The sequence below is a fragment of the Leptonychotes weddellii genome, chromosome 8 (genome assembly GCF_054177405.1).
Source record: "Leptonychotes weddellii isolate Sample4059 chromosome 8, ASM5417740v2, whole genome shotgun sequence".
NCBI lineage: Eukaryota > Metazoa > Chordata > Mammalia > Carnivora > Phocidae > Leptonychotes > Leptonychotes weddellii.
In genome coordinates this window covers 65,051,862-65,063,992 of record NC_138376.1, presented here as the reverse complement: position 1 = coordinate 65,063,992, position 12,131 = coordinate 65,051,862, and the positions used below count along the sequence as shown (strand labels likewise).

General features: G+C 37.5%; 1 non-coding gene across 1 annotated transcript; it reads left to right on the top strand.

Annotated features, from left to right (window-relative positions):
- Positions 1 to 1,176: 1,176 nt before the first annotated feature.
- On the top strand, positions 1,177 to 1,283 carry LOC115937950 (U6 spliceosomal RNA). Its single transcript, XR_004073161.1, has one exon. It is a non-coding gene; the product is annotated as a U6 spliceosomal RNA (small nuclear RNA).
- Positions 1,284 to 12,131: the final 10,848 nt, after the last annotated feature.

Genomic DNA, 12,131 nt, shown 5'->3' with positions numbered 1-12,131 from the left:
ATAAAGTTTTGCACATTTTTTCTTATTTCAATATCTATAAAAGCTTCAAAAAGCCCCTAGAATTTAGTGAAGCAATATAAGTATTCTAATATTTAAATGGCTATAAATTCTTAAGCTACTTCAAGGTCTTTGCAGATGTTCTCCTATGGAACACTGGCTCCCCTCATTCAGCCTGTGGCACCTCAGTAATTTTCTCGGTCACCCAGTGAACTTCAGTTACATCCTCTCCAAAGAAGTCTGACTCTCAGCACTCAGTGACTGGGGAAGAGAGAACCCTCTTCCAAATGTGTTCATTCCCCATGTACCCTACCTCAACCCGAGAGCTACTGGCTGCTACCTATATTTGCCATTCTTGTTTTCTCTAGAGCTATTTTTACCCCTTAGTAGTTATGACCCATTGCAAGTTAATAATTCTTTAATTAAGGTTTTTGTTTGAATTACTGTGTTGTTTCCATCTCCAAACTGGACCCTGATTGATAACACACACTGAAATTTGAGAACCAATATGCTAAAAGACAGAATTATCCCAGAATTTCCAGTAATTTTCACCAAAAGTAGATGAATTATTCTAATGACTGTATAAATAACTGTTCCTTGGAGCGCCTGGGTGGCTCAGTTGGTTAAGCATCCAACTCTTGATCTTGGTACAGGTCATGATCTTGACGTCATGGGATTGAGCCCCACATCAGACTGTGCACTCTGCATGGAGTCAGCTAGTCCCTCTCCCTCTCTTCCTCCCCTCTGCTTGCACATACACACTCTCTCTAATAAACAAAATCTTTAAAAATAATAAATAAATAAATAAATAAATAAATAAATAAATAACTGTTCCTAAAAGATTGAGGGTCATAAATACCTGAAATTTAGAGGCTCAAATAACTATTTATTCAAGGAAATTCTGATATACTGTGTACTTTTATGGCCATACATGCAATCCATACATGTATACTGATACTTTTCTGATCATAAAGCCTATAAAACACTAATTAAAATTTTTAATCCCAAGTAAGTATGATTTAAGGTAAGATTAATCATCTGTGGAACTAAAAGATAATATTTATAATTACAGTTAAAAGTTGTTTGCAATATGCTAAAATTCTATTTTAGTCATGAAATTAGTACAAGTCAGGAAAAGAAAAAATATTTTTAACAGGGCTTTACAAAGGGAATATCCTTGTGCTCACTTCAGCAGCACATATACTAAAATTGGAACGATACAGAGAAGATTAGCATGGCCCCTGCACAAAGATGACATGCAAATTTGTGAAGCATTGCATATTTCTCTTTTGACAAAGGTGGTAAATTCAGACAACATCATGATCTAATAAACCTTATTCTTTTTTTAATAAAGAAAGAATACTCTTTTTCTAAAAGAAGTACAAGATCTCACGCATAACGTATTATTGCCATTATTGTAGTGAGATAAACATTGCTAACAGCAAGAAATCCGACCTTAATTTACTTATTGAATTAAAATAAAAACTCCTATTCAATCAAAGTGACCTGTCAGTGCTATAGTTTCTACTGCTTCAGTGAATACATTTCTTTAGGCTGTTGAAATGTAAGGTCCAGAAAAGAAAGTGATAATTGCACATCAAAGCTATAGGTCACAAAGTTTCAGAACTTTAGCTTTCCTTTCCAAGCAAACTTTAATTATATGAATCTAAACTTTCACAAGGCCTCTTATCAATCCCTCCTCCCCAAAAGTGAGTCAATTGTAAAAATCATTCTTGATCCAGCACCTTGAAAGATTTTATATTCAGGGCACATTCTTAACATCAGATTCATCAAAACACAAAAATCAGAAAGGTATTCTCATCTTTTAAGGTATTTTCTTGATAATATTGACATTTATATGAATATCCTTAGGCTTGACATTATTCAGTCTGAGACAAGTGACTAAAAAGTAAAGGTTTTCTCCTGGCAGAACCACAGCAACATGTTCAGAAGGCTGAGGGTCCCCTCAAGTCTTATTTTGGACTGAAACTTCAAATTCTTCCCATCTTCTTGGTATATAAATTTTGATTAATGTTGTGAAAAGTACTTACTTTAAGATTTTCATTCTTGCTTCCAGTTTCCTTTGAATTTTAGTGGCCTTCTTCTATGCAGAAATGTCGTAGCAGAATCTCAGCAGATCTCCTAGGCAGTTGGGGGTAAGGAGGGGTAAGACAGTGTACAGCACTTCATGAGAATCAATCATAAAGGGCATCTTGGATGACTTGGTGCTCAAAGGTATGCTCATCCCAGGTATATGGAACCATCTTTATTGGTAGCTTCTGTGAGATATAAGGGCCAGAGAAACTTGTCCCTCCAACCGAGAGAAGGTGGTTGTGTCTGTTACTCCATGGAGTAGCAACTGATATGGTATCCTCACTTGTGGTGCCTGTTGCTTGTTGGTGTCTTTCAATCAGCTGTGCAGCCCCTTTCTTCCTGATACCTAGCCTGGGCAACATCCAGAGCTTCATTCAGTTATTTAGCATTTATGGATTACCTTCCAACGACAGGCATTGCATGACCTTACCCTAGCTGACAGCTTCACAGACATGCATGCAGTGATGGTAGTAGAAGGTAAGGGCTGAGAACACTGGCTTTGAGATCAGGCAGACTCAGGTAGAAATCCCAATTCTGTTACCTACTAGCTTTGTGAACTTAAGTTTGGCATCTATAAAAAGAAGATAATACTTCATTGCATTGTTGAAGGAACTAAATGAAATAATATACACAGGGACTGAGCAGGTGTCCGGCATATCATAAAAGTTCAATAAATTGTTGATATTACTTTGTTGTTATTGTTATAATTATTTCTTAAATATCCCTTCTGAGCTCCTGCTCAATATTTTCAACTGCCTATAGTTCTCTCTCCCTAGATATCCTCTGTAAGTACATCAAACACAGTATTTCTAAAACTGAACCCATTAGCATTCTCGGGAAATCCATCACTATTTTTTCTTAGTAACTCCATCTGCCATCATCTTTATGGACAAATAAAATATCTGGAAGCCACCTTTGAGTCCTGTTTCTTCTTCACTTTGATATTAAATACATCATCTATTCAGTCCTTTTTAACTCATAAATGTATCCCTTTCTCTCCATTCCAACTGGCATTGCCCTGGTTTACAATTTCATTCTCTCTTTCCTGCACAGCCCCTACATACAGCCACAGGAAATCTTCTAAAGAATCCTGAGTTCAAATATTCTGTCCTGTTGAGCTTACAACTACATTAATACTTGTTGAACCATGTTGTAATTTTTTTACTCAAGAAATACAGCCTCCCCACTGGCCTCCAGCCTCCCATCTGTGCCCTAAGTCATGTGTCACTCTGCCACCAGAGGGATCATTTAAAAAAACAAATCTCACCATGTTTCTTCCACTCAAAATGTGGAAAACCCTCCACTACTGAGCTCCAGCTTCACTTTTGAGCCCCATCTCCTGCCAAACCTGAGTGTGTGTGTGTATGTGTGTGCGTGTGTGTGTGTGTGTGTGTCTTATATGCACTCTAGTCAAATAGTGCCAGGTTTTCCCAAGTCTTGGAGACTTCCATTTGTCACCTCTACCTGGGATCCCTTCCTCAACCTGTGCCCCTATTCTGCCTTTCCTTCAACTGCCATTCATTCTTTCTCATTCTTCGAAAGTCACTTCCTCTGTGAAGATTTCCAAAACTTTTCTCCAAGGACATTTAACCAGTTTTGCTTCTGGCCTTATATGGTAAATACTCCACCATGGGCTTGTTACAGAACAATTCCTCCCGTGTATGACTCTCCCACCAGACTTTGAGCATTTATCCTACTAGATTTGAGCTCTGCTGGGGCAAGTCAACAGTTTACTTCCTTATACTGACAACATGTGGTTGGTCTTTGATAAATGTTTGATGTATGAAAGGATGAATGGACAGTTTAATCAGATGTGGAGGGAGGGAGCAATCAGCACAGTTTGGGAGGGAAATGGAAAACACTCATTGGTATTTGTTTAGTGGGGAGGAAGTAGCATCTCAAATAATAACAGACTTTGCAAATGAAAACATGGCTTTGTCTTTTCTCTTATAATGAGAGGGACACTGAGAATTACACAATTACCATTAGATATTCAAGTAGCCAAAGGCCTGTGGAGTCAAAGAGTATAAGGGAAAGGTTTCAGTGCACACTGTGTGCAGGCCCTTAGGAAAACAAATGATAAGTGATGACCAGTGTCCCAGGTCATGTGCACAAGGCTTTGGGCAACTGAAGGAATTATTTGGTCACTTGAGGAAGACTGATAGCCCCATGTAGAAAGGTATGAGTGGGCATTCCACTAATAGTGAGAATTAAGGGAGACATTATCCTGAGCCAAGAAAAACAAAAACAAACAAACAAACAAAACAAAACAAAAAAACCTTTGTCTCCAAGCCAGTTCTATTATACAAGGGGTATACTTTGCTGGGGCTGCCATAACAAAGTACCACAAACTGGGTGCCTTAAACAACAGAAACTTAATGTCTTACAATTCTGGAAACTAGGCATCAGAAATCAAAGTGTCAGTAGGACTGGTTCATTCTGAGTCTGTAAGGGAGAAACTATTCCACACCTCTCTCCTAGCTTCTTATGTTTGCTGGCAATCTTTGGCATTCATTAGTTTCTGATGCCTAGCCTTGATCTATGCCTTCATTTTCACTCCCTGGGTATGTAACTGGGTCCAAATTTCCCCCTTTTATAAGGACACCATCATATTGAATTAGGGACACATCCTATTCCACTATGACCTCATTCTAACTTAAGTAATTACAGTAGCACTGACCCTATTTCCAAAGAAGGTTACATTCTGAGGTACAGCGCATTAGGACTTTAACATATCAAGTTTTGAAAGGACACAATTCAACATATAACAAGAGATTAGATGGTGTTCATCCCAGAAGATCCTGTTTTCCCAGCATCTTGGGATGGTTTATGAGAAACACATAAGGAAGAGAGCTGGGTTATTGATGGCTTAGAAAGAGAAGGGGTAGGAGACCCCTAGCAAACACTATTGACTAACCACCCAATCATTGGGATCTGGGGAAGGGACAGACTATAAAAAGAGGCGAGGAAGGGTCTTCAGAACCAGACCCACCTCTAATTGCTCTTCTGTAGGTCATGGAAGACTAACACCAAGAAGCTTTTGTGGATAAAATCACCACCAGACTTGAAGGTGTCCAGGATTGGAAAGGTATTGTGCCAACTGGTTTATCAAAGTTCCAAGGTGTTTGAGAGAGGTTGATGAGTCACTGAAATTGAAGTCTTGTCTAATTCCTTGTATACAAATACTGGTTATAGATAAAACATAAATTGTTTAGAGAGAAAAGGAGAATTTGGTAAAATAGTCTCTCTGCTTTAATTTACAGAAGATGAAACCAAGATTCAGAGGAGGGATTATATGCTAAGATGTATAAGAAATAGCACAAAACCAAGAAGCCAGAGAACACTGTTAAATCCACATTTTGACACTAAGGAACCTTAAGCAAACTGTATCAACTCACTGAGCTGCACTACCATATCTTAAAATATGATACATCCTCCAGAGAATGGTCAGTTGATTAAAGGAGATAATGCATGTGAAATTACCACTCAATTCTAAGAGATGGTTCAATGAATTCCTAAGTACAGTGATCAAATACTATTCCTATTGAGTCTACAACATCTAGCACACACATTAGATGTTCAACAAATGTTTGTTGAATGACTGAATGAATTCAATCTCTTAAAAAGATAAAATCCTAGAATACAATATCCAGATCTCAAACCTGAATACTAACTATCTGAAGCCTTGAAAACAGACTTCCCAAATGTCCTTTTTTAAAACCAGGCAACCCCAGAATCGTAAGGACAATAGATTTCCTGAAGGCAGCATCTTAATTATCCAAAAGAAATTCTATTACTATGGTTTCTGCTTGTGTTCTGAGCAGCCTATCAGAAAGACCACATCCCCTGACAAAACTCAGGAAGGTTCTCTGTACTCAGGGAAATCCCCCCTGAGTATTAACTACACATCTGGTACACTACTCAAAGTGTAAGCGAGTGAACAAATCCATAACAGCCAGCATAAACCTCTAACAGTTATTATTCCAGAGTCCTGTGACCGTGGGGAGATCTTTGTGCACGTTGCTATAGCCGAGTATTATTATTGTATATTGTAAGTTCTGACCTAGGGCTTCTTTCTCTCTCTGGTGATTCACTTTCTTAGTACCATCTACATTATTTCTTGTAGATTGATCAAAATGTTCACATAAAATCTTAGTTTAGTACCTAACCAATGTTGGAGGTTGGAAAAAGGAAAGTTAATTTCAATGCAAACAGAAGAAATTAGCCTCATTGTAAGACTTACTGAAATATCTAAATCAGCTGTTGCAAGGGGACATTTTTCAGGGAAATTGTCCTTTAAAATTTAGATGGTGCTCACCACTTTGAATCTGTGGTTTCCGTCTTTAGAGTGATTAGATTGTGATGCCTTACCCTAACAAGTGATGTGTAGGAGATTATTAGATCCTGAAGGGATGTACTTTACAGCATTTAAATAAACCTAAGTTATTGGGCCCTAAAGAGCATAATTGATCATCATTTTATATTTGATCAAAATGGTTTGCAATTATTTCTGCTGGGGGATTTATCCATTTGCATCTTGCAGTTGGTTTTAAGGATTTTATTCCTTTGATCTTGCCATAATATCATGATTAATTGATTAATTCAAGGGTTCGGGAGTCAATAAACCAAGTATTTGTTATTATTTATTATTTAACTGCCCCCAGTGTGCTGGCTGGCATTCAGAGGCTAAAAAAAATACAGTCCAGCTCTCACAGCTTCTTAAAGACTTGATTATGCAAGAGAAAAAAGAAAACCAATTTTTTGTTCCATCAAGTGAATATTAATGGAAAAAAGAAAATGCATTCTGTATTTTTTTGGCCATTATTTAAACATGTTCTGAAGATCTGGACTGTTGTTCACTTTTAATGTATTTTTTCGGTTTCCATATATATCCATATAAATCCATATTTGTATCTGTAACTGCATCTGAAACTAAAGCTCTCAATTTAGTTATTTCTCATATTATAAAAGCAATTCTACTTGGGCATAGTTCAAGAAACACACAGGCTTAGAAAAAAAAATGAGCAATAAAATGTCCTCAGTTCAGAAAAATAAAAAATATGTAAGTGCAGGGATATTGATTGTGTCAAGGTAACCCATGTTCTTTTCTTAGATTGAGACAAGGCTTCCTCACCTAATAAACACTCCTTCACAGGATGGATTTAGCAGTGGCAAAGAATGGGTCACTGATCCCAAGAAACTATACCCTCATGATGCTTAGGTTTGCCATCAGAGCCCTGGGCAAGTAAGAAATGACCAAATTGGCCAAATGAGAGGCAGCACAGTGAATAAACATGTTGCCAACTAATACTGTAATTCAAACATGCATCCTAGAAAAAAGGTGATTTGTTTTGTACATAACAGCATGAGTGGGTATGATAGCCTCCATCCAATGAGTAACGTTGACAGCAGGATGAATATTTGATGGCTATTTTTCATTTTACAAGGCATTAAATAAAGATATATAGAACTTAGTGAATTCTTTCTAAGGCAACTAAAATAAAGTCAGTATTAACACCAAAACATGGATATCCTAACTCAGAATTGCCAGAGAACTATTTCTTCCTAGGCCACATTTCTACCCATAAGCTGTCAAATTATACAGAGATGCTGTTACATAAATATGGCTACTCTCACTTGAAGCTCCAGGAGAGATGTTTGCATAACCCAAAAATGGAATTCACCACTAAAAGCCCAATAAAAACCCAAAGGTGTAAGGATGCTACTGAACTAAGATTGATGGTATGTCCTAAATGCACCAGCTGTATAAAATATGAAATCATCCACCATGCTGATGTCCCAAAGGAATCCGATGAGGGGCACATGCAATACCACATGTTTTGCATGACAAGCGAGACAACAGTGGTCAACCAGATGTTGTTCTCCTTCTCATTTGCATTGTTAAGACATATGGTGACTAGGAAGAATGAAGCCATCTCTTAAGCAGTGATATGAATGGTTTGAAAGATAATTGTTTCAAATTATAAACCTTACACCTGTCATGGATTAATGGTGGTGAACCTCTGAAAATAAACATATTAAGTATAACCTAAACACCTTATGTCATATGGTGTTTTTTTATGCCTTACCACACATTTGCAATCTCTGAAATAAATCACAGCTCTTTGCATAGTTGAGATTGCGTAGTTTTATCTGGAGAAAGGTTTGGTTTCCTTACACATGTTAAACTTGAGAGTATTTCAACACTTGCAATAGCAATATTTGGATGTCAGAAGATCTAGATTTCAGCACCAAGGGATAATTTGGTATATAAAACATCTGGTGTGTTTGTGAGAGAGTATCAGATTTAATTCAGTGGTTTCCATATTCTTTCTGGTTCAAATATGCTTTTTTGGTAGCAAGTTCAGTTTCTGGTTTATGTACTTGTCTTTTCAATGGCTAAAGTAAGACTAACATATATTTTTAAAGGTTGCCTTACATAAAATAATAGCAAAGAAGAAAGTAAATTTGCTCACCATCCTGGAAACATGAGCTGGAAGCCCAGCTCCAACTTATTGCAGCTGATCCTCATCCTAGGGATATAGAAGACAAAATCTTTGTAGTGACTTTTGGAGCACAAATAATACCAAAACCCTAAAATTCAGTCATGGCAAGAAATCCCATTAACTATGTAGAATTGGGACTCCTTTTTCTTGGATTTGGAGCTAGCATGAAAAAGCAATTCTACTCTTTCCTCTTGCAACGTAAGTGATTTCAAGACAAGGAAATTTTGCCCCACCAATGGTTCTTATCCTTATATTTTGGCAGATCTCCTAAAATTCTACTAATGTCCTTGATGCAATACTACAAACAAGATACATTAAAGGAGTCTAACCTGCTGTAAAACATATCATAATTGATTTTTATGAAGCATCTTTTGCTGTAAGTCATCACACAGCAGTATTCTGAAGCCAGTATGGGAACCACACCAAAGAAGGAGAATAAGGTTTGAAGTGTTATTTTCTTCTTCAAAGATATTGTTGAGTGGAGCTTCTGAGTTGGAAACATCCCTCTAGACCAATGAGGATAAGATTTTGGAAGGGTGGCCCAAGATCAACAAAATCCTGGGAAAATATCCAATAGCTTCTGTATCAGAAACCATAAAAGGGGAAGGACTTAACTGTCCCAGACATACTGTAATTAAACACTTTAGGCCAATATCTGCTGGTATCAGTATCACACACTGAATAGGTAATCCTATCTTTAAGTTGGTGTTTATGAATACTGAAACGTAGTCAGAATTCTTGGGCCAAATCAATCCTGAAAATGGAAAGTTAAATAGACCTAGGAGACTGCCTGGCCAACCACTTCTTGTGTTTATTGGCATCATTTCTTCATGTCCAGGCACAGCTATGTCTATAGAGCAGAGGGTAACACCAGTACCACAACCTTGCTATATAAGGGTGATCCCTGGCAAAATCATGAGTTTGGTGTGACTGACCAAACACTCATCATCGCAGTGTTCTGCTTTCCATTTTCAGTGTCTTGCCCCAAACAATGTTCGGTTCTTTCCCTCTCCCCACCCCTGCCACCACAATGCCAAGGCACTATTTCCCTGGTGAAATAATACTGCCAACCCAACCACACTGTTTCATGCTAGAGATTTCTTGTAGATGTTCTTTGTCAAGTTGAGGATGTCCCCCTCAATTCTTAATTTCCTGAGAGTTTATCATGATGGTTGTTGGATTTTGTCAAATGCTTTTTCCATATCAAATGATATGATCACATCATTTTTCTTCTTTAGCTTGTTGATGTGGTGGATTACTTTGATTTTTAAATGTTGGATCAGCTCTTATTTGCTTTTTAAAACACGAACAGGGAAACAAAACTCTAGTCAATGGGTATAATTAGTAATAAAAGCCACTCTTAACATTTTCTGACATGATACAAAGATGAGAAATATTTATTAATATTGTAATTATTTTAATGTAGAGAAGACATAAGACCATTTTGATTTACAAAAACATAAAATAATACTACTAACATTATTATAAGAATATTTTAATTCTTATCTAAAGTTGGAAGCTCTAGGATTCTTCAAAGTCTCTCTTTCAGAATTTTTTTTTTTTATTTTTAGCAGGAAATGGCCTCCTTGATGGAGCTACATCACCAACTTGTAACTGAAGACTTACTTCTAGGACTTGTAAATCTTACTGCTTTTCCCACTTAGAAGCATAAACAGTATCAGGATCATATTCTGGTGCTTGCTTCACAGGACATAAAAAGTGGAGCTCATATCTGGATTTGTTCACAGGATTCAAGTCCCCTCTAGTGAACTAAATTATAATGAAGTATTAACAGTGGAGTCCAGAGGTGTTAACCTTCCCAGGAGTATGGACATTTTGTTTCTTCTTACCTAACACTCACCTGGAAGTTAACCACCAAGTTGGACATTCAGGCACTTGACAGAAAATCTATAGGTCAGGTCAGCAGAGCTGCAAAGCATTTGGTGTCCCTCTCCAAACATACTATACAGTTGACTGCCTAATTAAACTATACATAAGGCTTTCAGAATCCTCAGGTAGCTAATTTTTAAATTTTATCCTGAGTTTTTAGTTGCAATCAGTAGGAAGGATGTGCTATACTGAGCTTAACCCCCCCAATAGCAGAACTACAACTCAACAACTCATCTCACAGATGAACAAACAGAGTCCCAGAGAGAGGGACAATGATGAAGCAACTTTTATTTATTAAAGACCTTTATGGTTTACAAAGCATTTCCTTGGGACACCTGGGTGGCTCAGTCGGTTAAGCATCTGCCTTCAGCTCAGGTCCTGATCTCAGGGTCCTGGGATTGAGTCCGGCATTGGGCTTCTTGCTCAGCAGGGAGCCTGCTTCTCCCTCTGCCTGCCACTCCCCCTGCTTGTGTGCTCTCTCTCTCTTTCTCTCTCTCAATCTCTCTCTGACAAATAAATAAATAAAAACTTTTTTAAAAGAGCATTTCCTCACATTATCCATTTCATCTTCACAATAATCCATTGTGAAGGTATAGCCTCATAATGCCATGGATTCCAGAAAGTTGCAATTAATGTTACAAAATTATGACTGTGTTTAACCTTTCATTTTTATTTCTCTCTGCTGTTTTCCTTGATTTATACAAGTAATATAACCCAACAGACAATGTAGGAAGACATGGATTTACAATGTTAGGACATAAATTTGCAATTAAACACTAGAAACAGAAATATTCAAAGATTATGGAGAGGATAAAAGCAGAAATCATGCTAAGCTGATCTATGATGGAAGTGAGAGAAAAGGAATTTGGATCAAAACAAGTTTCCTGCCTGGGGGTTATCAGCAGAACACCCCTATCCATATCAGTACAGGGGAAGCCCAGATATCTGAGAGGAAGGAGCTCTTTGCCATTGGTAAAAAGAGGTTCCCTCTGTTTCTTAGTTTTACATATGATGTTTTTAATTTTCATCCACTTTTGCTTTTTCCACAACACTCTCATATAACAAATCTTGTTTCAGCCACATAGTAACACAAAGTTGACAAAACAGATACTTGCTTTGCTGTTGACAGGTTTTTTACTGCTGTCTTTTCAGGTAAGAAACTAAAGCCCAGAGAGTTTGAGTGCTTTATTGAAGGTTACACGGTTAGTTTAGAAGTGAACAGGAACTAGGATTCTTTTTTTTTTTTTAATTTTATTTTATTATGTTATGTTAGTCACCATACAATACATCACCAGTTTTCGATGCAGTGAGCCACGATTCATTGTTTTCGTACAACCCCCAGTGCTCCATGCAGTACGTGCCCTCCTTAATACCCATCACCGGGATAACCCATCCCTGCATCCCCCTCCCCTCTAAAACCCTCAGTTTGTTTCTCAGAGTCCATAGTCTCTCATGGTTCATCTCTCCTTCAGATTTCCCCCGCTTCATTTTTCTCTTCCTTCTCCTAATGTCCTCCATGCTATTCCTTATGTCCCACAAATAAGTGAAACCATATGATAATTGACTTTCTCTGCTTGACTTATTGCATTTAGCATAATCTCCTCCAGTCCCATCCATGTTGATGTAAAAGTTGGGTATTCATCC